Here is a 26,602-nt window from a genome sequence, read left to right as displayed (position 1 = left end):
AAGTTTGACTTTGTATTCCAATTATTTAAGAATGACTCTTGTTTTATTAGAATAATAACCTTTTTAGAAGTTCTAAAAAAAAGTTGCCTTAAGAGCGCATTGAGGAGGAGACAACTCTCCTCATATACGTAATAGTTTCTGCTTATTTAAGTATTAATGTTGCTTCTTGATTTCAGTTGAAAAGACAAGGTACTTTATTTTTAATTTCCGATCGTTATTTAAATAATGCCAGTAAACAACGCTCCGTGTCCGGCTATCTCAAATGTTTAATCGAACGACTCTGGGGAAAAAGAGGGTGGGGGATAGGGGCTACTTATTTTGACTGTTTAATAGACAGGATAAAACTGTCTGTAAAACTAGCCTATAGAGAAATCAGTACTAAAAACCTATTTGTATTTTTTCTTTTCGTCATATTTTGTTAGTTGTCAGGTTACATTCCAATTTTATTTGTTTATTGCTATTCCACACCTGTATATAAGAAAAAGTTGGTGTTCAGCAGGGGGGGGGGGATGTTTAGTTAAATAAGTTAGATATACAGAAATTTTGCTTAGATTTTGAAAAACTCAAAAATCTTCTTTAGAAAAATAGTTACTTCTAGAACGCCAAGGAAATCGATGCGCGATAAAAATCTTAGAAATTATTTCTTAGTATGCAGTTCATGCCTGCTCTGCCTGCCTGCTCTGCCTGCTCTTGCCTGCACTGCACTTCATTAAATTAAATTTATTAAATCATTAAAATTATTAAAAGGTTAAACCCAAACCAACGTCAGTTCCAATATTGGAATGCTTAACTCGTTCTATACGAAATTTCTGTTCTCAGTGCCTAAACATGAAGTGTTTTGTTAAGTATGGATAATAAACTTTTTGATGCAAATTTGACGTTTAGCAGGAATACTCAGCTGATTCCATATAAATATGTTTCATATTTCTGATAGTACAAGAGCATTAAAAAAATAAGCAGAATTTTGTAAGTGGCTACTGATTTTTCTATTACAATGGATCTTTCAACATGCAATGGATTTAGAAAACTAACAAAGGATTAAAAAACTAGCGCTTTATTGAAAACACAAAAGCCAATTTAATTTTTTTTTTCTTTTCTTAATTAGCTTTAATGAAAACAAAGGATTACAGAAAACTAGCGCTTTACTGAAAACACAAAAGCCAATTAAAAAAAAGAATTTTGATTTAGGAGTCAAAAGTGAGTATAGCCTACAGACACGCTTTAGTACTATTCGAAATGAAGAACAAATAAACCATAATATGAACTCTGGAAATCCGATTATTCTCTCTATACAATGGAGAATTTCAAGTTACGATAGTAGATACCTATCACGAGGTCCCACGACTCACCCCTGCTGCCATCTACAATTTAGTTTAACGGTACCTATCAATATAGACAATGTTGGAGAACACCTGTGCTGTCAGTCCCACGTTTCCGAGAAATTGTTTCCATGCGAAGTCTATTAATGTCTTTGATGTATTTCCAAAGAGAATCGTTTCCGGAAGTTCATTAGTATCTTTGAAGTTCTTCCAAGAGAATTGTTTCTGGGCGAATGCTTAGATCTTAGAAATGAAGTGATTAGCGCGGGAAAGGGTTTCTTAGTAATTTCAAGTGTGACAGCGCAGGAATGCCAAAAACAAAAGGAACACGCTGAAATTACGTTTAGGGGTTATTTGGGCGAAACCGTTTTTGACATTTTAGGGAATTATTCCGGCGAAACAGTTAGAGACATTTTAAAAGATGATTTTAGAAGAGGTTTTAGAAGAGGATTTGAGGGTGAAACTCTGTGGTCGTTATAATACACAAGTTGTATTTGAACAGTGTTGTGAGGTCCTCTACCCCAACCCCAAAGGGCCATTATACCCCACCCCAACCCCGAAGGAAGCCCCCGGGCCTCAAAGGTCCTCCGGGCGCCCAAAGGGCCCCCGGACCCCCAAAGACCCCAGAGCCCCCAATTTTTAATAATTTTTTAATGCTTTATTATATATTTTAAGAAAAAGTTATTTTATTAATTTCCATCCTAAACCCATTTTACAAGTTGAAGTACCCATCCTTTTCACCCACAACTTTACTATACTGCTTTTTTGAATGCTCCAACACCTAGCAATACTTTTCAAAGGCATTTCAGAACAAGCTCTTTACATAATTTCCTTCCTAAACCAATTTTAAAATTTGAAGTACCCATCACGTTTACAGACAATTTTACTTTAAAGATTTTTGAATGCTCTAACACCAAGCAATACTTTTCAAAGGGCATTTCAGTACAATTTCTTTTCTTAATGTCCTTCCTAAACTCATTTACAAGTTGAAGTACCCATCCTTTTCACACACAACTTTACTTTACAGCTTTTTGAATGCCCAACACCAAGCAATACTTTTCAAAAGGCATTTCAGAACAAGTTCTTTTCTTAATATCCTTCCTAAACCCATTTTACAAATTGAAGTACTCATCCTTTTCACCATAACTTTACTATACTGCTTTTTTGAATGCTCCAACATCAAGCAATACTTCTCAAATGACATTTCACAACAAGTTCTTTTCTTAATGTCCTTCCTAAGCCCATTTTACAAGTTGAAGTACCCATCCTTTTCACCCGCAACTATGCTTTACAGCTTTTTAATGCCACAAAACCAAGCAATACTTTTCAAAAAGGCATTTCACAAAAAGTTCTTTTCATAGTGTCCCTCCTAAAACCATTTTACAAGTTGAAGTATCCCATCCTTTTCACACACAACTTTACTTTACAGCTTTTTGAATGCTCAAACATCAAGCAATACTTTTCAAAGGGCATTTCAGAACAAGTTCTTTTCATAATATTCATCCTAAACCCATATTACAAGTTGAAGTTCCCTTCCTTTTGACACACAACTTTACTTTACAGCTTTTTGAATGCCCAACACCAACCAATACTTTTCAAAAGGCATTTCAGAACAATTTCTTTTCTTAGTGACCGTCCTAAACCCATTTTACAAATTGAAGTACCCATCCTTTTCACCCACAACTTTACTTTACAGCTTTTTGAATGCTCCAACACCAAGCAATATTTTTCAAAGGGCATTTCAGAACAATTTCTTTTCTTAATGTCCTTCCTAAACACATTTTACAAATTGAAGTACTCATCCTTTTCACCATAACTTTACTATACTGCTTTTTTGAATGCTCCAACATCAAGCAATACTTCTCAAATGGCATTTCACAACCAGTTATATTCTTAATGTCATTCCTAAGCCCATTTTAAAAGTTGAAGTACCCATCCTTTTCACCCGCAACTATACTTTACAGCTCTTGAATGCCACAACACCAAGCAATACTTTTCAAAAAGGCATTTCAGAACAAGTTCTTTTCATAATGTCCCTTCTACACCCATTTTACAAGTTGAAGTTCCCATCCTTTTCACTCACAACTTTACTTTACAGCTTTTTGAATGCTCCAACACCAAGCAATAATTTTCAAATGCATTTCAGAACCAGTTCCTTTCTTAATGTCCCTCCTAAAACCATTTTTACATGTTGAAGTACCTATCCTTTTCACCACAACTTTACTTTACAACTTTTTTTCTTAATGTCCCTCCTAAACCCATTTTACAAGTTGAAGTACCCATGTTTTTCACCTAGCAATACTTTTCAAATGCATTTCAGAACCAGTTCCTTTCTTAATGTCCCTCCGAAAACCATTTTTACATGTTGAAGTACCTATCCTTTTCACCACAACTTTACTTTAAAACCTTTTTTCTTAACGTCCCTCCTAAACCCATTTTAAAAGTTGAAATACCCATCATTTTCACCCAAAACTATGACTCAATTCTTTTTTAATTCCCCAGTATCAAACAATAATTTTCATAAGACATTTCATAATAATTTCTTTTTTTAATATAACTCATACACACATTTTATAAGTTTATGTACCCATCCTTTTCCCACGAACTTTAATATACTACTTTTCGATTACCCCAACATCAGGCAATTAATTTCAAAATGCTTTATTATATCTTTTCAGAACAAGTTCTTTACGTAATTTTCTTCCTAAACCCATTTTACAAGTTGAAGTAGTTATCTTTTTCCCCATAACTTTACTATACTACCTTTTTGAATGCCCCAACACCAAGCAATACTTTTCAAAGGGCATTTCACAACAATTTCTTTTCTTAATGTCCTTCCTAAACCCATTTTACAAATTGAAGTACCCATCCTTTTCACCCCCAACTTTACTTTACAGCTTTTTTGAATGCTCCAACACCAAGCAATACTATCCAAATGGCATTTCAGAACAAGTTCTTTTCTTAATGTCCCTCCTAAACCTATTTTACAAATTGAAGAACCCATCCTTTTCACCCACAACTTTATTATACTGCCTTTTTGAATGCTCCAACACTAAGCAATACTTTTCAAAGGGCATTTCAGAACAAGTTCTTTTCATAAAGTCCTTCCCAAACCCATTTTACAAGTTGAAGTTCCCATCCTTTTCACCCACAACTTTACTTTACTGCTTCTTGAATGCCCCAACACCAGGCAATACTTTTCAAAAGGCATTTCAGAACAATTTCTTTTCTTAATGTCCTTCCTAAACCCTTTTTACAAGTTGAAGTACCCATCCTTTTCACCCACAATTTTACTTTACAGCTTTTTGAATGCCCCAACACCAACCAATACTTTTCAATGCATTTCACAACAAGTTCTTTTCTTAATGTTCCTCCTAAACCCATTTTACAAATTGAAGTATCCATCCTTTTTACACATAACTTTACTTTACAGCTTTTTTGAATGCCCCAACACCCAGCAATACTTTTCAAAAGGCATTTCAGAACAAGATCCTTTCTTTATGTTCATCCTAAACTAATTTTACAATTTGAGGCAGCCATCCTTATCACACACAACTTTACTATAATGCTTTTTTGAATGCTCTAACACCCAAGCAATACTTTTCAAATGGCATTTCCGAACAAGTTCTTTTCTTAATATTCCTCCTAAACCCATTTTACAAATTGAAGTACCCATCCTTTTCACCCACAACTTTACTTTACAGCCTTTTGAATTGGCCAACACCAAGCAATACTTTTCAAAGGCGTTTCAGAACAAGTTCTTTTCATAATATCCATCCTAAACCCATTTTACAAGTTGAAGTACCCATCCTTTTCACCAACAACTTTACTTTACAGCTTTTTGAATGCTCCAATATCAAGCAATATTTTTCTAAGACATTTCAGAACAAGTTCTTTTCTTATTGACCGTCCTAAACCCATTATACAAATTGAAGTACCCATCCTTTTCACCCAAAACTTTACTTTACAGCTTTTTGAATGCTCCAACACCAAGCAATACTTTTCAAGGGGCATTTCAGAAAAAGTACTTTTCTTAATGTCCTTTCTAAACCCATTTTACAAGTTGAAGTACCCATACTTTACACCCACAACTTTATTTTACAGCTTTTGAATGCCCCAACTCCTAGCAATACTTTTCAAAAGGCATTTCACAACAAGTTCTTTTCTTAATGTCCCTCCTAAGCCCATTTTACAAATTGAAGTACTCATCCTTTTCACCATAACTAAACTATACTGCTTTTTTGAATGCTCCAACACCAGGTAATACTTCTCAAATGCCATTTCAGAACAAGTTATTTTCTTAATGTCCTTCCTAAACCCATTTTACAAGTTGAAGTTCCTAGCCTTTTCACCCGCAGCTATATTTTACTGCTCTTGAACTTTACAAAACCAAGCAATACTTTTCGAACGGAATTTCAGAACAAGGTATTTTCTTAATGTCCCTCCTAAACCCATTTTACAAGTTGAATTACCCATCCTTTTCACCCACAACTTTACTTTACAGCTTTTGAATACCCCAACACTTGGCAATACTTTTCAAAAGCCATTTCAGAACCACTTCCTTTCTTAATGTTCCTCCTAAACCCATTTTACAAGTTGAAGTACCCATCCTTTTCACCCACAACTTTACAACTTTTTTTTTCTTATGTCCCTCCTAAACCCATTTTACAAGTTGAACTACCCAACTTTTTCATCCAGAACTATGCTTCACAGCTTTTCGAATGCCCCAAACCCAAGCAATACTTTTCAAAAGGCATTTCAGAACAAGTTCTTTTCTTAATGTCCCTCCTAAACCCATTTTACAAGTTGAGGTACCCATCCTTTTCACCACAACTTTACTTTACAACTTTTGTGCCCGCCACAATATCATGCAACTTTCCAGTTCAGTTCAGATTTTTCTCAAAGAGATGAAAAAATTTAAAATACTGTTCCAAATTTTTCAGAGAAGATAGAAAGTTCAAGTTATCTTCTGAATTTTATTAAAGAACTTACAGTCCAATTCTAATTTCTCCAAAGAAAATAAAAATCTTCCACTTCAGTTCTTAATTTCACAAAGACACAAGGAAATTTAAGGTTCTATTTGAAATTTTTCAGTACAAGATAGAAAAAGCTATACCATAGTTGTGAATATTTTCCCGGAAGATAAAACTTTCCACTTCAATTTTTAATTTTCTCAACGAAGTGAAGAAAAGTTCAAGTTCTAGTCATCATGCAAGATTCCACTTCAGTTCAGATTTTTCTCAAAAAGATAAAAAGATTTAAAATACTGTTCCAAATTTTTCATAGAAGATAGAAAGTTCAAGTTATCTTCTGAATCTTATTAAAGAACTTACAGTTCAATTCTAATTTCTCCAAAGAAAATAAAAATCTTCCACTTCAGTTCTTAATTTCACAAAGACATTTTTCTTTGGAAAAATTAGAATTGGACTGTGTTCTTTCATAAAATTCAGAAGATAACTTGAACTTTCTATCTTCTGTGAAAAATTTGGAACAGTATTTTAAATTTTTTCATCTCTTTGAGAAAAATCTGAACTGAAGTGGAAAGTTGCATGATAATGTGGCGTGCACAAAAGTTGTAAAGTAAAGTTGTGGTGAAAAGGATGGGTACCTCAACTTGTAAAATGGGTTTAGGAGGGACATTAAGAAAAGAACTTGTTCTGAAATGCCTTTTGAAAAGTATTGCAGGGTGTTGGGGCATTCAAAAAGCTGTGAAGTATAGTTCTGGGTGAAAAAGTTGGGTAGTTCAACTTGTAAAATGGGTTTAGGAGGGACATTAAGAAAAAAAAGTTGTAAAGTAAAGTTGTGGTGAAAAGGATGGGTACTTCAACTTGTAAAATGGTTTTAGGAGAGACATTAAGAAAGGAACTGGTTCTGAAATGCCTTTTGAAAAGTATTGCTAAGTGTTGGGGCATTCAAAAAGCTGTAAAGTAAAGTTGTGGGTGAAAAGGATGGGTACTTCAACTTGTAAAATGGGTTTAGGAGGGACATTATAGAAAAGACCTTGTTCTGAAATGTATTTTGAAAAGTATTGCTTGGTGTTGTGACATTCAAGAGCTGTGAAGTATAGTTGCGGGTAAAAAGGATGGTAAATTAAACTTGTAAAATGGGATTAGGAAGAAAATTAAGAAAAAAACTTGATCTGTAATGCCACTTGAGAAGTATTGATTGGGATAGGAGCATTCAAAAAAGCGATATATTAAAGTTATGGTGAAAATGAAGAGCACTTGAACTTGTAAAATCGATTTAGGAGGGACTTTGAGAAAGAAACTTGTACGGACATGCCTATTGAAAACTAGTGCCGGGTGTAGGAGCATTCAAAAAAGGTAGTATAGTAAAGTTTTGGGTGAAAAGGATGGGTGCTTCAACTTGTAAAATGGGTTTAGGATGGACATTAAGAAAAGAAATTGTTCTGAAATGCTCTTTTAAAAGTATTTTCTGATGTTAAAGCATTCAAAGAGCTGTAAAGTAAAGTTTTGAATGAAAGGGAAGGGTACATTTAACTTGTGTGTAGGATGGGTACTTCAATTTTTAAATTTCGTTTACTAGGGTCTCTAAGAAAATAACTTGTTCTGAAATACCTTTGAAATTTACTGCTTGGTGTTGGAGCATTCAAAAAGCTGTAAAGTTGTGGGTGAAAAGGATGGGTACTTCAACTTGTAAAATGGGTTTAGGATGGACATTATGAAAAGAACTTGATCTGAAATGCCTTTGAAAAGTATTGCTTGGTGTTGGCGCATTCAAAAGGCTGTAAAGTAAAGTTTTGCGTGAAAAGGATGGGTACTTCAATTTGTAAAATGGGTTTAGGAGGGATATTATGAAAAGAACTTGTTCTGAAATGCCTTTTTAAAAGTATTGCCTGGTGTTGAGGCATTCAAAAAGCTGTAAAGTGAAGTTGGGGGTGAAAAGGATGGGGACTTCAACTTGTAAAATGGGTTTAGTAAGGTCATTAAGAAAATAACTTGTTCAGAAATGCCTTTTTGAAAAGTATTGCTTGGTGTTGGAGCATTCAAAAAGGCAGTATAGTAAAGTTGTGGGTGAAAAGGATGGTTACTTCAACTTGTAAAATGGGTTTAGGAAGGAAATTAAGAAAAGAACTTGTTCTGAAATGCTCGTTGAAAAGTATTGCTTGGTGTTGGAGCATTCAAAAAGCTGTAAAGTAAAGTTGGGGGTTAAAAGGATGGGGACTTCAACTTGTAAAATGGGTTTAGGACGGACATTAAGAAAATAACTTGTTCAGAAATGCCCTTTTGAAAAGTATTGCTAGGTGTTGGAGCATTCAAAAAGGCAGTATAGTAAAGTTGTGGGTGTAAAGGATGGGTGCTTCAACTTGTAAAATGGGTTTAGGAAGGACATTAAGAAAAGAACTTGTTCTGAAATGCTCTTTGAAAAGTATTGCTTGGTGTTGGAGCATTCAAAAAGCTGTAAAGTAAAGTTTTGGGTGAAAAGGATGGGTACTTCAATTTGTAAAATGGGTTTAGGACGGTCACTAAGAAAAGAACTTGTTCTGAAATGCCTTTGAAGAGTATTGCCTGTTGTTGGAGCCTTCAAAAAGATGTATAGTAAAGTTTTGGGTGAAAAGAATGGGTACTTCAACTTGTAAAATGGGTTTAGGATGGACATTATGAAAAGAACTTGTTCTGAAATGCCTTTGAAAAGTATTGCTTGGTATTGGCGCATTCAAAAGGCTGTAAAGTAAAGTTTTGTTTGAAAAGGATGGGTATTTCAATTTGTAAAATGGGTTTAGGAGGGATATTATGAAAAGAACTTGTTCTGAAATGCCTTTTGAAAAGTATTGCCTGGTGTTGGGGCATTCAAAAAGCTGTAAAGTAAAGTTGGGGGTTAAAAGGATGGGGACTTCAACTTGTAAAATGGGTTTAGGAAGGTCATTAATAAACTAACTTTTTCGGAAACGCCTTTTTGAAAAGTATTGCTTTGTCTTGGAGAATTCAAAAAGGCAGTATAGTAAAGTTTTTGGTGAAAAAGATGGTTACTTCAATTTGTAAATTGGGTTTAGGACGGTCATTAAGAAAGTAACTTGTTCTGAAATGACTTTTGAAATGTATTGCTTGGTGTTTGAGCATTCAAAAAAGCAGTAAAGTAAAGTTGTGGGTGAAAAGGATGGGTACTTCAACTTGTAAAAGGTCTTATGAGGGACATTAAGAAAGGAACTGGTTCTGAAATGCACTTGAAAAGTATTGCTTGGTGTTGGGGCATTCAAAAAGCTGTAAAGTAAAGTTGTGGGTGAAAAGGATGGGAACTTCAACTTGTAAAATGGGTTTAGGAAGGACATTAAGAAAATAACTTGTTCTGAAATGCCATTTGAAAAGTATTAATTGGTGTTGGAGCATTCAAAAAGGCAGTATAGTAAAGTTGTGGGTGAAAAGAATGGGTACTTCAACTTGTAAAATGGGTTCAGGAAGGACATTAAGAAAAGAAATTGTTCTGAAATGCCTTTTGAAAAGTATTGCTTGGTGTTGGGGCATTCAAGAAGCAGTAAAGTAAAGTTGTGGGTGAAAATGATGGGAACTTCAATTTGTAAAATGGGTTTAGGAAGGACATTATGAAAAGAACTTGTTCTGGAATGCCCTTTGAGAAGAATTGCTTGGTTTTGGAGCATTCAAAAAGGCAGTATAGTAAAGTTGTGGGTGAAAAGGATGGGTTCTTCAATTTGTAAAATAGGTTTAGGTGGGACATTAAGAAAAGAACTTGTTCTGAAATGCCATTTGAAAAGTATTGCTTGGTGTTGTGAGCATTCAAAAAGCTGTAAAGTAAAGTTGTGGGTGAAAAGGATGGGTACTTCAACTTTTAAAATGGGTTTAGGAAGGACATTAAGAAAATAACTTGTTGCTGAAATGCCACTTTGAGAAAGTATTGCTTGGTGTTGGAGTCATTCAAAAGAAGCTAGTATAGTAAAAGTTATGGGGTGAAAAGGATGGGTACCTCAACTTGTAAAATGGGTTTAGGAGGGACATTAAGAAAAGAACTTGTTCTGAAATGCCTTTTGAAAACTATTGCTTGGTGTTGGGGCATTCAAAAAGCTGTAAAGTAAAGTTGTGGGTGTAAAGGATGGGTACTTCAACTTGTAAAATGGGTTTAGGAAGGACATTAAGAAAAGAACTTGTTCTGAAATGCTCGTTGAAAAGTATTGCTTGGTGTTGGGTCATTCAAAAAGCTGTAAAGTAAAGTTGTGGGTGAAAAGGATGGGTACTTCAACGTGTAAAATGGGTGTAGGAGGGACATTAAGAAAAGACCTTGTTCTGAAATGCCTTTTGAAAAGTATTGCTTGGTGTTGTGGCATTCAAGAGCTGTAAAGTATAGCTGCGGGTGAAAAGGATGGGAACTTAAACTTGTAAAATAGGTTTAGGATGGAAATTAAGAAAATAACTTGTTCTGAAATGCCATTTGAGATGTATTGCTTGGTGTTGGAGCATTCAAAAAAGCAGTATAGTAAAGTTATGGTGAAAAGGATGGGTACTTCAACTTGTAAAATGGGCTTAGGAGGGACATTAAGAAAAGAACTTGTTGTGAAATGCCTTTTGAAAAGTATTGCTTGGTGTTGGGGCATTCAAAAAGCTGTAAAGTAAAGTTGTGGGTGTAAAGGATGGGTGCTTCAACTTGTAAAATGGGTTTAGGAAGGACATTAAGAAAAGAACTTGTTCTGAAATACTCTTTGAAAAGTATTGCTTGGTGTTGGAGCATTCAAAAAGCTGTAAAGTAAAGTTTTGGGTGAAAAGGATGGGTACTTCAACTTGTAAATTGGGTTTACGACGGTCACTAAGAAAAGAACTTGTTCTGAAATGCCTTTGAAAAGTATTGCTTGGTGTTGGAGCATTCAAAAAGCTGTAAAGTTGTGGGTGAAAAGGATGGGTACTTTAACTTGTAAAATGGGTTTAGGATGGTCTTTAAGAAAAGAACTTGTTCTGAATCACATTTGAAAGGTATTGCTTGGTGTTGGCGCATTCAAAAGGCTGTAAAGTAAAGTTTTGCGTGAAAAGGATGGGTACTTCAATTTGTAAAATGGGTTTAGGAGGGATATTATGAAAAGAAATTGTTCTGAAATACCTTTTGAAAAGTATTGCCTGGTGTTGGGGCATTCAAAAAGCTGTAAAGTGAAGTTGGGGGTGAAAAGGATGGGGACTTCAACTTGTAAAATGGGTTTAGGAAGGTCATTAAGAAACTAACTTGTTCGGAAATGCCCTTTTGAAAAGTATTGCTTGGTGTTGGAGAATTCAAAAAAGCAGTATAGTAAAGTTTTTGGTGAAAAGGATGGTTACTTCAACTTGTAAAATGGGTTTAGGAGGGACATTAAGAAAAGAATTTGTTCTGAAATGTCTTTTGAAATGTATTGCTTGGTGTTGGAGCATTCAAAAAGCTTTAAAGTAAAGTTGTGGGTGGAAAGGATGAGTACTTCAACTTGTAAAATCGGTTTAGGAGGGACATTAAGATAGAAACTGGTTCTGAAATGCACTTGAAAGGTAATGCTTGGTGTTGGAGCATTCAAAAAGCTCTAAAGTAAAGTTGTGGGTGAAAAGGATGGGAACTTCAACTTGTAAAATGGGTTTAGGAAGGACATTAAGAAAATAACTTGTTCTGAAATGCCATTTGAAAAGTATTAATTGGTGTTGGAGTATTCAAAAAGGCAGTATAGTAAAGTTGTGGGTGAAAAGTACGGGTACTTCAACTTGTAAAATGGGTTTAGGAGGGACATTAAGAAAAGAAGTTGTTGTGAAATGAATTGAAAAGTATTGCCTGGTGTTAGGGCATTCAAAAAGCTGTAAAGTAATATTTTGTGTGAAAAGGATGGGTACTTCAAATTGTAAAATGGGCTCAGGAGGTAAATTAAGAACAGAAATTGTTATGAAATGCATTTTGAAAAGTATTGCTTGGTGTTGGGGCATTCAAGAAGCAGTAAAGTAAAGTTGTGGGTGAAAAGGATGGGAACTTCAACTTGTAAAATGGGTTTAGGAAGGACATTATGAAAAGAACTTATTCTGAAATGCCCTTTGAGAAGTATTGCTTGGTGTTGGAGCATTCAAAAAGGCAGTATAGTAAAGTTGTGGGTGAAAAGGATGGGTTCTTCAATTTGTAAAATAGGTTTAGGAGGGACATTAAGAAAAGAACTTGTTCTGAAATGCCATTTGAAAAGTATTGCTTGGTGTTGGAGCATTCAAAAAAGCTGTAAAGTAAAGTTTGGGTGAAAAGGATGGGTACTTCAATTTGTAAAATGGGTTTAGGAAGGACATTAAGAATTGTTGTGAAATGCCCTTTGAAAAGTATTGCTTGGTGTTGGGTCATTCAAAAAGATAGTATAGTAAAGTTATGGGGAAAAAGATAACTACTTCAACTTGTAAAATGGGTTTAGGAAGAAAATTACGTAAAGAACTTGTTCTGAAAAATATAAAAAAGCCTTTTGAAAAGTAGTGCCTGATGTTGGGGTATTCATGAAGTAGTATAGTAAATTTATGATGAAAAAGGATGGCTACCTCAACTTGTAAAATGGGTTTAGGAGGGATATTAAGAAAAGAACTGATTCCGAAATGCCTTCTTAAAAGTATTGTTTGATACTGGGGCATTCAAAAAGCTGTGAAGTATAGTTCTGGGTGAAAAACATGGGTACTTCAACTTGTAAAATGGGTTTAAGAGGGACATTAAGAAAAAAGGATGTAAAGTAAAGTTGTGGTGAAAAGGATAGGTACTTCAACATTTAAAAATGGTTTTAGGAGGGACATTAAGAAAGGAACTGGTTCTGAAATGCATTTGAAAAGTATTGCTTGGTGTTGGAGCATTCAAAAAGCTGTAAAGTAAAGTTGTGAGTGAAAAGGATGTGAACTTCAACTTGTAAAATGGGTGTAGAAGGGACATTATGAAAAGAACTTGTTGTGAAATGCCTTTTTGAAAAGTATTACTTGGTGTTGGGGCATTCAAGAGCTGTAAAGTATAGTTGCGGGTGAAAAGGATGGGTACTTCAACTTGTAAAATGGGTTTAGGAATGACATTAAGAAAATAACTTGTTGTGAAATGCCATTTGAGAAGTATTTCTTGATGTTGGAGCATTCAAAAAAGCAGTATAGTAAAGTTATGGTGAAAAGGATGAGTACTTCAACTTGTAAAATGGGTTTAAGAATGACATTAAGAAGATAACTGGTTCTGAAATGTCTTTGAAAAGTATTGCTTGGTGTTGGAGCATACAAAAAGCTGTAAAGTAAAGTTGTGGGTGAAAAGGATGGGATACTTCAACTTGTAAAATGGGTTTAGGAGGGACATTAAGAAAAAAAGTTGTAAAGTAAAGTTGTGGTGAAAAGGATAGGTACTTCAACACGTAAAAATGGCTTTAGGAGGGACATTAAGAAAGGAACTGGTTCTGAAATGCATTTGAAAATTATTGCTTGGTGTTGGAGCATTCAAAAAGCTGTAAAGTAAAGTTGTGAGTGAAAAGGATGGGAACTTCAACTAGTAAAATGGGTGTAGGAGGGACATTATGAAAAGAACTTGTTCTGAAATGCCCTTTGGAAAAGTATTGCTTGGTATTGTGGCATTCAAGAGCTGTAAAGTATAGTTGCGGGTGAAAAGGATGGGTACTTCAACTTTTAAAATGGGTTTAGGAATGACATTAAGAAAATAACTTGTTGTGAAATGCCATTTGAGAAGTATTGCTTGATGTTGGAGCTTTCAAAAAAGAAGTATAGTAAAGTTATGGTGAAAAGGATGAGTACTTCAATTTGTAAAATGGGTTTAGGAAGGACATTATGACAAGAAATTGTTATGAAATGCCTTTTTAAAAGTATTGCTTGGTGTTGAGCATGCAAAAAGCTTTAATGTAAAGTTTTGTGTTAAAAGGATGGGTAATTCAACTTGTAAAATGGGTCTATGAAGGATATTAAGAAAAGAAATTGTATTTAAATGCCTTTTGAAAAGTATTGATAGGTGTTTGAGCATTCACAAAGCTGTAAAATAAAGTTGTGTGTAAAAAGGATGGGTACTTCGATTTGTAAAATTGGTGCAGGAGGGACATTAGGAAAGGAACTGGTTCTAAGTGCCTTTGAAAAGTATTGCTTGGTGTTGGAGCATTCAAAAAAGCAGTATAGTAAAGTTGTGGGTGAAAAGGATGGGTACTTCAACTTGTAAAATGGGTTGAGGATGGACATTAACAAAATAACTTGTTCTTAAAAGATATAATAACGCCTTAAAAAATTATTAAAAATGGGGGCTCAGGGGCCTTTGGGGGTCCGGGGGCCCCTTGGGAGCCCGGGGGACCTTTGAGGACCGGGGGCTTCCTTCGGGGCTGGGGTGGGGTATGATGGCCCTTTGGGGTTGGGGTAGAGGACCTCACAACACTGTTCAAATACAACTTATGTATTATAACGACCACAGAGTTTCACCCTCAAATCCTCTTCTAAAACCTCTTCTAAAATCATCTTTTAAAATGTCTCTAACTGTTTCGCCGAAATAATTCCCTAAAAGGTCTAAAACGGTTTCGCCCAAATAAACCCTAAACGTAATTTCAGCGTGTTCCTTTTATTTTTGGCATCCTTGCTCGTTCACATTTGAAATTACAAAGAAGCCCATTCCCACACTTATCAATTCATTTTTAAGATCTAAGTATTTGCCCAGAAACAATTCTCTAGGAAGAACTTCAAAGATATTAATGGACTTCCGGAAACAATTCTCCTTGAAAATACATCAAAGACATTAATAGACTTCGCATGGAAACAATTTCTCGGAAACGTGGGACTGACAGCACAGGTGTTCTCCAACATTGTCTATATTGATAGGTACCGTTAAACTAAATTGTAGATGGCAGCAGGGGTGAGTCGTGGGACCTCGTGATAGGTATCTACTTACGATAGAAATTCTAAAGATAGTCTATCGCCCTAATACGATCCAGATCGCTTCACTTTGAAATTGTCTTCAAAATAACCATGAAATGTCCTTAAAATGCTTTATTTTTATACGATAAAAAGTGTCCTTAAATGGTTTACTTTTACTATACCAAAACTTATATTTTGTTTTGTGTTTTCAATAAAGCGCTACATTTCTATAATCCTACAAGTATAGGGAATTGATCGAATATTGATCGAAGAGCGTGGTTTCTCATTGAATTTACAATATTTAAACTGTTGTTTTTTTGTTGTTTTTTTTTTTTTTGGGGGGGGGGGGGTCAGAGGGGGTACCTAGGTTAGGTTATGTATTTAATATATGGTATGCTTTACCCCCCCCCCCCTCACTCCCCTAATGTGCAAATATATAGCCCAAATGTGTCTCTAAATTATTATACATTCATCCTATTTTTTTTTTTTTGTTGGCAGTAACCAAACTTGACTTCTTTCGTGTGTACTATTAAGCGCAACAGTGCCCATTTCTTTAATCCTACGAACATAGGGAAATGGCATCAGGTTGTTTATTTGTAATAGTTTTATTGATATATGTTAGATATACCGTAAAGTAATAATTTTAAATTCGTTTTAAATTCAAACTTCGTTCTTTACTTCCCTCAGAAAAACTGTTTTTTTAATTGATAATACAATGCAACGAGAATAAATTAGAATTCCTTCTCGTCGAACAGTTTTTGGTCTTTGTCCATTATTGAGAAAACACCCAAGTTGATTCAATTTACAGGTCCAAGGGTTGAAACAACTGAGACGCTTGGGAGAATAATTTGGGCTGTTTATTTGCACATTGAGGGGGGGGGGGGTAAATATAGCGGGCCAGCATGCAAAATGTAACCAAACCTAGCCAAAAAACAAACTAAATACTAAATATTTTATTGAAATATAGCTAAAGTGTAGTTTTCTACTGAGCCAAAAGCTAATTCCCTCCGAATACAGACAGCAATAAACCGGCTATTGCCTTCCTTATATTGCAGATCCAAATTCTTGGTGTTTTCTGAATTAAGTACCCAGTTCTTAATGTAACTCCTTACTTTCAGATGAAGCAGATATTTTTGATTAAAAAAAAAATAAACAAAACAAATTGACCGTTTTAGAAAAAATCACATTGATTATTTTTTTAATCTTCAAAAAAAACTTAAAATCTTAAATACGAGGTATTATTGGTTAAATTAAAAGAAAAAATGGACCGTTTTAGAACAAATCAAGGTACTTGTGTATTATACGCCATTCACTCCAGTTTACGGTGTGTAAAACTCGAGAACAAACCGGTTTCTTCGTTAGTTTCTTTTAGCTTAGCGTGAGACAAGACAAAGACAAGTGACAGAATATATGGTAAATATATAATTTGGGCTATAAATTTGCATATTAAAGGGGGGCTAAAGTATTGAGACAGTGTGAAATTAGAAAACAATTCCTACTTCATAATATACAGAATACCTATACCAAACACATTTTGCAGGCAGACCCGCTATACCTTACCCCCCCCCCCGTAATGTGCAAAATATATAGGGGAGAGTGGGGTTGGTTCGGACACGGGGTGAGTCTGGACAAGAGCCTCTCTTCCTACAACGCCCTCTAAAATTCACCAAAAAAATACCATAGACGTGCCATCTAGTACCCTACTTGAGTATGTAGTTTGGTTATCACACGTGCAATCGTTTTTGAAATATTTGAGAAAAACCGAAAAAAGGTTGGTGTGGCGTCCTGTATCTTTCTTTGTTTGTGATTTTATTTGGCCGTTATTACTAGTCATTGAATTTTGCTGGCTGTTGCAGCGTTTAACTATGGCATTGCTAAGTTGTTTAAATTTTAGTTTTTGGCGGCATCTATAGTAGTTACAGCATCAGTGAGGTTTCAGACTTTTTATCGCGGGTGGGGTTGCTTTGGACAACGGTAGTGGGGTGGATTCGGACATTGTCCGAACCCACCCCAGACACTTTTTTGTGGTCAGTATTTCCAACTTTTCCTCTTTTTTTCACATCGTGTACCTGCTAATATGCATTTTCTTAATTGTTACTAAAAACAGTTTCTTTCAGAATGCCTCGATCATACAAAAGGAATCGACAAGACCCTCCCGATCAACCTAGAAAATACGAAGAAAGCAGTTGGGGCTTATCTGAAAAAGGAAGGAACATTGAGACAAATTGCAGAAAACTTCGGCATAAAGAAGTCCACGCTACTGGACTATGTCAGGCGCTCGAGGCCACAGACAGGAGAAGCGGATAAAAGTGTCAACGAAGAGCCTGGGCCACTGCAGATAAACTTCCCGACGAGACCAAAACATAACAGGCAAGTTTTTGAAAGCGAACACGAGCGAAAACTAGCCGACTACTTTCGCACTTGTTCGAGAATGAACCATGAACTGACAACAACTGAAGCACGAAAATTTGCTTACTCTTACGCCTGTCCGAATAACATTTCTGTACGAGAAAACTGGTTTTTCAATGAAGCAGCGTTAAAGAACTTGCTTCGTGCATTTCTGAAACAGAATTCCGACATCTTGGTGAGGAAGCCTGAAGCCACAAGTCAAGCGAGAGCTTCAAATTTCAACAAAACTGTCATTCAGACATTTTTTTACAAGCTTCTTGATGTCTATAGAAGGTTTGAAGCCAAACTGACGGCCGATTGCGTCTGGAAAGTTGACGAGACAGGTATACTCACTGTGCAGACACCACCGAAAGTCCTGGTACAAACTGGACAAAAAAAGGTTGGTCAGACTGTGTCTGCAGAAAGAGGTCAAAACGTGACTGCTGTATGTTTCGCCAGTGCATCTGGAGCGACTATTCCACCGGTCTTCATTTTTCCGCGAGTGAATTTCATACCTAGAATGACAAACGAAGGCCCCCCTGGTTGCCTTGGGCTTGCGCACCCTAGTGGTTGGGTCAACGGCGACTTTTTCTTGGAGGCTATGCGACACTTCACGAAAATAACCAAGCCAGATGAAGAGACTCCCATCCTACTGCTCATGGACAACCATGATAGCCATCTGGATGTACGTGTGATCGAACACTGTAAGCAAAATCACGTGACACTGTTGACATTCCCACCCCACTGCTCCCACAAGCTTCATCCACTTGACGTGACAGTGCTTTCTCCTTTCAAGGGTGCACTGAAAGAGTTCTTCAATGAATGGCTGCAGTTGCATCCCGGACAGCGCATTTCAATTTATTAAGTAGCCTCACTCAGCAGGGTTCCTTTCCTGGAGAAGTTCAGTACATCCAACATAGTCTCTGCGTTTCGAGCGGCTGGAATCTTTCCATTCAATCGCGATGTATTCCCAGAGGGAGCTTTCGCCCCATCCTTTGTGACGGATAGGCCGCTAGACCAAACAACCAGTTCGCGGAGCCCCTCGTCGCAAGCCAACTCCGAAGCTGGACCACCAATTTCTTCTTTCATAAGGTCGCCCGAAGAAGTAAGACCTTTTCGCCGAGTGGGGGCTGTTACTGTTCCGGGACGTTGGAATCGCAACAGAGGGAGGACCCGTATTCTCACTGACACCCCTGAGAAAGAAGAGATCGAAGCTAAAAAGGAAAAGAAGGCCAAGCCGACGCCATCTAGAAAAAAACGTAAGAACAGCGCGGTCTGCAAGCCTAACGAAGACGACGGAACCGATGAGGTGGAGACTCTTTCTGAACCTGTTGCCCCGAGCGACTCCTCAAGCGACGAGTCTGTTCACTGTGGAGACGTAGAAGAGAACCTTGAGCCTTTTGATATTGACCAAGCTCAAACGGATAGCTATGTTCTGGTAAAATTCGAATTGGGCAAATCGAAGAAGTTGGATATCTTCTACGTTGGCCAGATAAAAGGAGAAACTGGAAGCGATCTAGAAGTCTTGTTCCTTCGCAGAAATGAAGCACGGTTCATTTTTCCGGATATTGAGGACAAAGCCTTCGTCTCTTCAAACGACATTGTTCTTTCTCTTCCATCACCAACTGCCACTGGAGGGACTGAACGGACAAAGCGAGGACTCAATTTTCAATGTGATCTCAGCAGCTACAACGTGAGATAGAGCTCCTGTGAGCTTCGGTTCAAATTACTTGATTTTTTTTCTTCAACTTTCATTTTACTTGTTTTACTTTTATACATATTCAACTTTTCAGTAAATGGCGTTTTTTTCTTTAATCTGTGAGGTTGCCGAACCCATATTACTGCTGTCCAAAGTAACCCCACACCATGTCCGAACCCACCCCACACCGTGGGGTAACTTCGGACAATTATTTTTTTTTTATTGTTGGATTTTTTTTGTCTAAAGACGAAAGATAAAAGTCTACCAAAATTCCTGACAAATCTTGGCCAAAATCTCTTTCTTGTAAGATGAAAACGGAAGATGGATACTGATTGGGACAGAAGCTGCACCCAGCGAAACAATTTTCTCCGAACCAACCCCACCCTCCCCTAGTCCAAATTTTTTTCTAAAGTAACGCAAACCGGTTTGTTCTCGAGTTTTAGGCAGCGTAAACTTGAGTGATTGGCGTATAATAGACAAGTACCTTGATTTAGACCAAGTAAACACTAGTAAACGAGTGCTTGCCTAATCTAATTTCTGAATGGTATCTTTTCTCGTTTTGACTTGGTAGCTATTTCAGTCATTATCCAGAACACACTGAAGAGGTTTGATCTGATCAGTCTGCGTAAAACTGGTTTGTCTCTCTGCATTCGGAGACAATAAGCTTAGGCATAGTGAGATAAACTACTAGGTATGTATATTTGAGGAGATAAAGTATGTTTGTAGTACGCCAGATTCGCAGTTCGGTTTCAAGAGAAATATTAGCCGCAAGCACGTGCGAAGCCTATTGTCTAATGTTTTGTTGGATGCAGATGCTAAAGGAGAAACCGTGGTACTTGCAGGCCACGACGTCCACGGGGCTTTTGATTCGGGTATCCATGCACAACTGCTTGTCTCTGTCTTTAAGAGAGGTCTTGACAGATGTATAATTGCTACTTATAGGAACATGTATTTTAAGTTGAAGGTTAGAGTAAGGGTACTAAAAAACAAGAGCCCGACAGTATCCGATTTCCTCATACCAGTACGAAAAGGCATTCGCCAAGGGGCTTTATCATCACTGCCTCTTTATAATAACAGTATCATCGAGGCTCAGAAGACGGTGAAAACGTACTTTGTTTTTCGTGGAATTGATTTGTCTCTTGTTAATTATGCCGATGACATTTTAAATCTGAGTAGATCCGTCAGTGGCATAAAGAGTAATTTCAGAGTTTCGTCTGATGAATATGCTAACATAGGCCTAAAATTCAACTCCAGCAAAAGCGAGGTGGTCGTCTCTAATTGTCATAAGAAAGAGTCGGTACCTGTCATATTTGCACTTATTAGTAATACAGTTACTGAATCAGGGTCAATGATTTACCTTTGTTGGCCATTTGGGTCTAATCTTAATGTTACCCAATCTTGTCTAATAAGTTATCTCTAACTGAAATTCCGAAAAGCGTATAGGATGATTTTGTCATGCAAACGCCTATATAACCGCCGCATTCTAGCACGGATCTTTAATTCCTTTGCCACCCCTGATATCTTAGCTTTGTCACCTTTCTGGTCTTTGTTTACTTTTGATGATAAAAAAACAATCCGTACAGTGTTCTATAAGTTTGCAAAATATCTGCTTAGCCTTCCCCACTGGCGAAGAAACCACCAGATTTCAGCATGTTACGGACTCGATGACCCCTTCGTCGTGATCGCGACCAGAAGGGAAAAGTTCCTGAAATCCTTCGACCCAACGCATAGTATGTTTGAAGCTATAGTCAGTAATGTGTAATGGTTGTCTTTTTATGTAAATAGTTTCGTCATTGGTTTTTTTTTTTTATTTATTCAAGTATTAATTTAAGTTAATCGTTTGTTCGATGTGTTTTGTTTTCTTTTCATTTTCTCTACTCCATTTTTACTTTTTTGTATTGCTAAAGATGGGTAATAAAAATCATTCATTTTAAGTAAGCCTACAATCCCATTACATGGGCGATGATAAAACCCGTTTTTCACGTCTTAACTGTTATAGAGCAGGCAATGATATCAAGGTTTTCATTGCGTATACGATATTAAACTGTGGTTTTTTGGAGTTTAAATGGGGGAAAAGGTACCTAGGTTAGGTTAGGTTACGTATTTAATATATGCAATGCTTTGCCCCCCACCCCTAATGTGCAAATATATAGCCAAAATTTGTTTCTAAACTATTATATATACATCCTATTTTATTTCATTAGCATCAACCAAACTTGACTTTTTAGAGAGGCCCATGTAATGGGATTGTACCTATTTTAATTACATTAATATATAGAGTTGGTATTTTGGTTAGGCTAGGTTAGGTATTCAATCCTAATGCGCTCTGGGAATTATATACAAAACAATTATGCTTTGCATAATTGTTTTTTGTAGTTACCGTAATTTTGTGACTAAGGTCTTATATTTTCATCATATTTGGTATATTTCGCTATGAATAACCTAACTTCACTTCTCGAGTGTGTTCTGGATAATTTACAATTACCCAAGCATTTCTACCTCTTGACTCAACTTACTGTTTACTTTTGTTTATATTTAACATTTGGTTTTTCCTTCCATTATTCGAGCGCTAAGAATGGCAAAGGTATCTGCCGAAATATATGATTTGCCGTTTTGAAAACCAGCAGTTACATTGTGTCTTTTCATTTAGTTTTGTTTCAACTTTAACTTTCTCGACAGTTTCAACTTAATACTCTGGTATTAAGGTATCTTCTAGGTAGAAGATTAGAAAAAGGAGTTTTTAATTTTGGGATAAAAATAAATGAAAGAGGAAAAAAAAACCTATTAGAGTATCTGTGCAATAGTAGTAGTAGCAGTAACCAGGAGAATTTCAACTTAATGCTTTTAGCATTCCTGGTCCACCCTTTCTACAACCAGATTGCGACTATTATCTTTTCATTTAGTTTCAAAAAGCCAAACCCTCAAGCAGTAGTGGTTGTAGTTAGAGCATTAGTAGTTATAGCCAGGGTCGTAGTTATAGCCCAGGGGGAGGGGGTTTACAAAAGGTTTTTTCTCGTGAGAGGGGGGACTTTAGGTACTTACGTGTTTTAACGACCACACCAAATAAGTGAAGTTAGGTTAATCATAATGTAATATACCGAAACATGAGGGAAAAATAATACTTTAGTAACAAAATAATGAAAACTCCAAGAGAGAATTATTGACAGCAGGCCGCCTAGAACGTATTATATTAAATACCTAACCAGTTCTATATATTAAATATTCAATTAAAATATACCTGCATGGTAGTTTATTACGGTTCCGTTGCAACTGAACCCCCGTGTACCAGAACCCCAAGCAACTGAATCCTCTTGCAACTGAGCCCCCGTACAACTGAACTCCCCTTGCAACTGAACTCCCCTTGCAACTGAAATCCACTTGCAACTGAAATCCCCTTGCAACTGAAATCCCCTTGCAACTGAAATCCGCTTGTAACTGAACCCCTTTGCAACTGAACCCCCGTATAAACTGAACCACCGTGCATCTAAACCATCGTGTAAAAGAACCCTCGTGCAACCGAACCTCGTGCAATTGAACCTCGTGCAATTGAACCTTCGTGCAACTGCAACCCATTTAACTGAACTCTCGTACAACTCAACTCCCGTGTAACTTAATCCCGTTATCTGAGCCCTTGTGCAACTGAACCCCTGTGCAACTGAGCCCCCTTGCAACTCTACCACCGTGCAACTGAACCCTCGTGTAATTGAACTCTCGTGCAACTGAACAACCGTACTCAGTTTTTCAGTATTCTACAAGTGCAAGGCAATATCATTGGGTAAAACACAGGTTAGAATCTTTATATTTTCAACCTTATTGGAAATGTTTGTTTTTTAAAGCCAATATATAAATGCCTGTCAAGAAGATTCATAAAAAAACTGTTTTGTTGTCACAAAAACAAAGAAATTTGTACGTCACAAACCTTTAAAGCCAGGTTTATTTCTCCTTTTTATGTCTTTATGAGCCGCTTCCCATCGCCCTTTCACTGTCTACGGTTCTTGGCCTTTACCCATTCCCCGGCAAATATCCTCCGTGGAAACTACCCCCCCTCTCCCGGTAAATACCCTCCCGCTGAAAACACCCTCCCGTGAAAAATACCTTCCCAGAAAATACCCCCCAGCGGTTGGTTGGTTTCCAATCACTTTTGACTTAAAAAAGGACTAAGACTCAAGTTCTGATCGAATGAGCATCCTCCGAAGTTTCTAAAACCATGAGATGGAGGTGGGGATGAGAAAGGGGCAGTCCCCCTCTTATACAGAATAAATTCTGCTCATTTTGAGGTTTAATGTTGCTCTTTACTTTCATGATAAAAGCGTAGACCAGAAATATTCTCAGAAATCAAGAGGGATTAAATATAAATTTCACATTTTTGATGTGTTTTTTTTTAATTCCCCGTCCCCCTGATCGAATAACCCCCAAAACAGAAGTCCTGAATACGACCCAGGGGATCAGGCCCTGACGGGCCTGACCCATCAATTTCTACCTCCACCCTCCTCTTGTTTCTTTCTTGGAACTAACTTTGTATTTATCTGAAGCCTCAATGAGATGTTTGCATCAACATTTAACATACACACATGTGCATACAAGGGCGTTGAAACTACACTGACGTTCTATTATTGTTTTGTAGTTCGGTCGAGAGGGAAATGCCTCAAAGGGTTCATTTTAATAATAGAACATCCAAAATCTGACAAAGCCTTCAGAAATATGCAGAATTGGTTCTAAGGGAGAGATGATGGGAGGGTGAAGGTAGAAATTGATATAAAATTCCCAGAGCCGTATCCCAAACTTTTCTTTGGGGTTATTTTTTAGTGGGGAGACAAAAAACTTTGAAAAACATCAAAATGTGAGATTGATATTTAATCTCTATTGATTTCTGTGACTATTTCGAGTCTACGCTGTTATTATGAAAGTAAAGAGTAACATTAAACCCCAAAATGAGCAGAACTTATTCTGTATAGAGAGGGGACTGCCCCTTTCTCATCCCCACCTCCATCTCATGGTTTTAGAAACTTCGGAGGATGCTCATTCGATCAGAACTTGAGAGTTCTAGTCCTTTTTTAAGTCAAAAGTGATTGGAAACCAACCAACCGCAGGAGGGGTGGTGGTGAGCATTCTCCAGGGGGGTTATTTTTCGGGGGGGGGGGGTATCTTCTGAAAGTGACAGGGCAAAGACATAATGCATAAACAAACATAAATAATCAAAAATCAATCTGGCTTTAATGGTTTGTGATGTCCGATTTTCTTCGTTTTTGTGACCAAAAAACAGAGCTTTTTTGTAAATCATCTCGACAGGCTTTTATATCATGACTTAAAAAAAAACAATTCAAAAAAGGTTGAACATGTAAAGATTCCAACTTTTTTTTTACCCAATTAGATTGCCTCATATTTGAAGAATACGGAAAAACTAGTACGATGGTTCAGTTACATGAGGGTTCAGTTACACGAGGTTTCAGTTGCACGGGGGCTCAACTACACGGGGGTTCAGTTGCCCGGGGTTCAGTTGCACGGGGGGTTCAGTTATAGGGGTTCAGTTGTTTGGGTTAAGTATCTCGGTTGTACAGTTACACGCACACCATATATCTCACTGTGACTAAACTAATTATCTCCGAATGCAGACAGAAAAACCAGTTTTACTCACATCAAGAACTTGAGTGTGGTCACTATAACACGTAAGTAACGTAAATAAATGTAATTAAAATAATTAGACCAAATAAATAAAGATAATTAAATAATTTTAATGATAAATTAATACTAGTCAAACAATAAACTATTAATTATCGATAAATTGAAAACAATTCCGTTAATGGGCTATATGATTTTTTTTTATTTGGCCATGAAATTTTGTGGGAGAGACACTAATCAAAATTTATCTCCGGGCGAAAGAGAGGCCAGAACCACTGCTGGGTGGTTTTGTAGAAATTTTCAGTTTTTATTTCGATAGTAGCCTAGTACGCTAACAAAAAAAAATTGTGAATTCTTGATTATTCTGGTTTTCATGGTCTTTGATTTATCCTACCGTATCTCGAGAACTGTTCATATAAAAATTCACTGCGAGTAAAGAAGCTTTGAAAGCACTACACCCAAATTAGGCCAAATTACGCATTTATTGATTCTCAATTTTGTCACTGTCAAATCGTATTACAGGTAAACCGGTTTTAACAAGGGTGACTCAAACAGAGGTATATAAACCATACCTAAAATAAGAGGAAAAGGTATTAAATAGTTCGTAGTAACGAAGTGTAAGTAAGGAGCAACCCGGCTCAATAGTAACCGAAACGCTAAAAGACGGAATTTTGGTATCAATAGGCATATCAAAAGAATTGGCTTATTATTCTGGTTCCAAATATATCAGTTTCATTAAGTTTAGTTTTACTCATCAAAGTCTAATAGCCTGAGAATATTTGCCTGATTTTCGAAAAAAGAGGAATCCTAATGACAATCACACCATCAGATTCAGCGCATCAGAGAACCCTACAGTCGAGGTTTCAAGCTACTATCTGTAATTAAATTAAAAAAAAAAACAAGTTGAAAAAACTTTCAGCAACATTAAAAGTTAAAACGAACATAAATTATTACGTGTATGAAGGGGATTGCCCCCTCCTCAACACTTTGCTCTTTACGCTAAAGTTTGACTTTCACACAACTCTTTTTTTATTTTTTTTTTTATTTTATTTTTTTTTATTTAAAAAAAAGGTTTTCCAACCATCTGCTTTTCAGCCTTATCTAATGTGAATTTGAATGTCTAGGGGGGGGCAGCTGCCCCCTCCCTACGCCCATGAATCTAGTGTTACCAATATCAACTGTTTTTATTCCTATTTCGACACTAAAAAACACAGAAACTCACATTTTGAAAAATTAAAATCATTCCACATTGACTTTGGTCCAAAATGTGTAAATCAACATGATCACAGCTAGATATTGCCAAATGCAAAGTATTGAATTCATGTTGGATTTGGAAAGAGGCCAGAACCTGACGCGAAGATGTTTTCATACAAAGCCTGTCGAACCTGTTTGTTTGTATCAATGAAAAATTGAAAGCCTGCTTCCCAATTAGGGAATACCTTATAAAATGATGTTTTGGTTTGCTGCGTCGTCTAGGAGTGAACTTTTTCACTTAAATTTATACAAACCTTCTGGTCTTTCATAGGGATCTATTATTTCAAACTTGTGAAAATATTCCCTTCCACTCGGGCTTGTCACCGAGGTTACCTTTGTACCATTTTTGGTTCGTTTTAAGTAAAACGTTACGGTCCTAAAAGTGTTACAGGTACTGTTCTATTAACCGGACTCTTTTATATAGTGCTAGTTTAGTTAATACTAATGAAATAAAATAAAATAGGATGACTATATATTAGCTTAGAAATAAATCTGGGCTATATATTTGCACATTA

At 36.5% G+C, this 26,602-nt stretch overlaps 1 long non-coding RNA gene across 1 annotated transcript in view; it reads right to left on the bottom strand.

Annotated features, from left to right (window-relative positions):
• The window catches only part of LOC148939706 (uncharacterized), a 47,422-nt gene extending 21,336 nt beyond the window's left edge, over positions 1-26,086 (bottom strand). The window contains exon 1 of the long non-coding RNA XR_016143527.1: positions 26,056-26,086. This is a non-coding gene — a long non-coding RNA (uncharacterized LOC148939706). The remainder of the gene's footprint in view (positions 1-26,055) is intronic.
• Positions 26,087-26,602: the final 516 nt, after the last annotated feature.

Source organism: Artemia sp. Qi Xiang Cuo, chromosome 21 (assembly GCF_049724085.1).
Source record: "Artemia sp. Qi Xiang Cuo chromosome 21, ASM4972408v1, whole genome shotgun sequence".
NCBI lineage: Eukaryota > Metazoa > Arthropoda > Branchiopoda > Anostraca > Artemiidae > Artemia > Artemia sp. Qi Xiang Cuo.
This window is presented reverse-complemented; position numbering and strand designations above follow the sequence as displayed.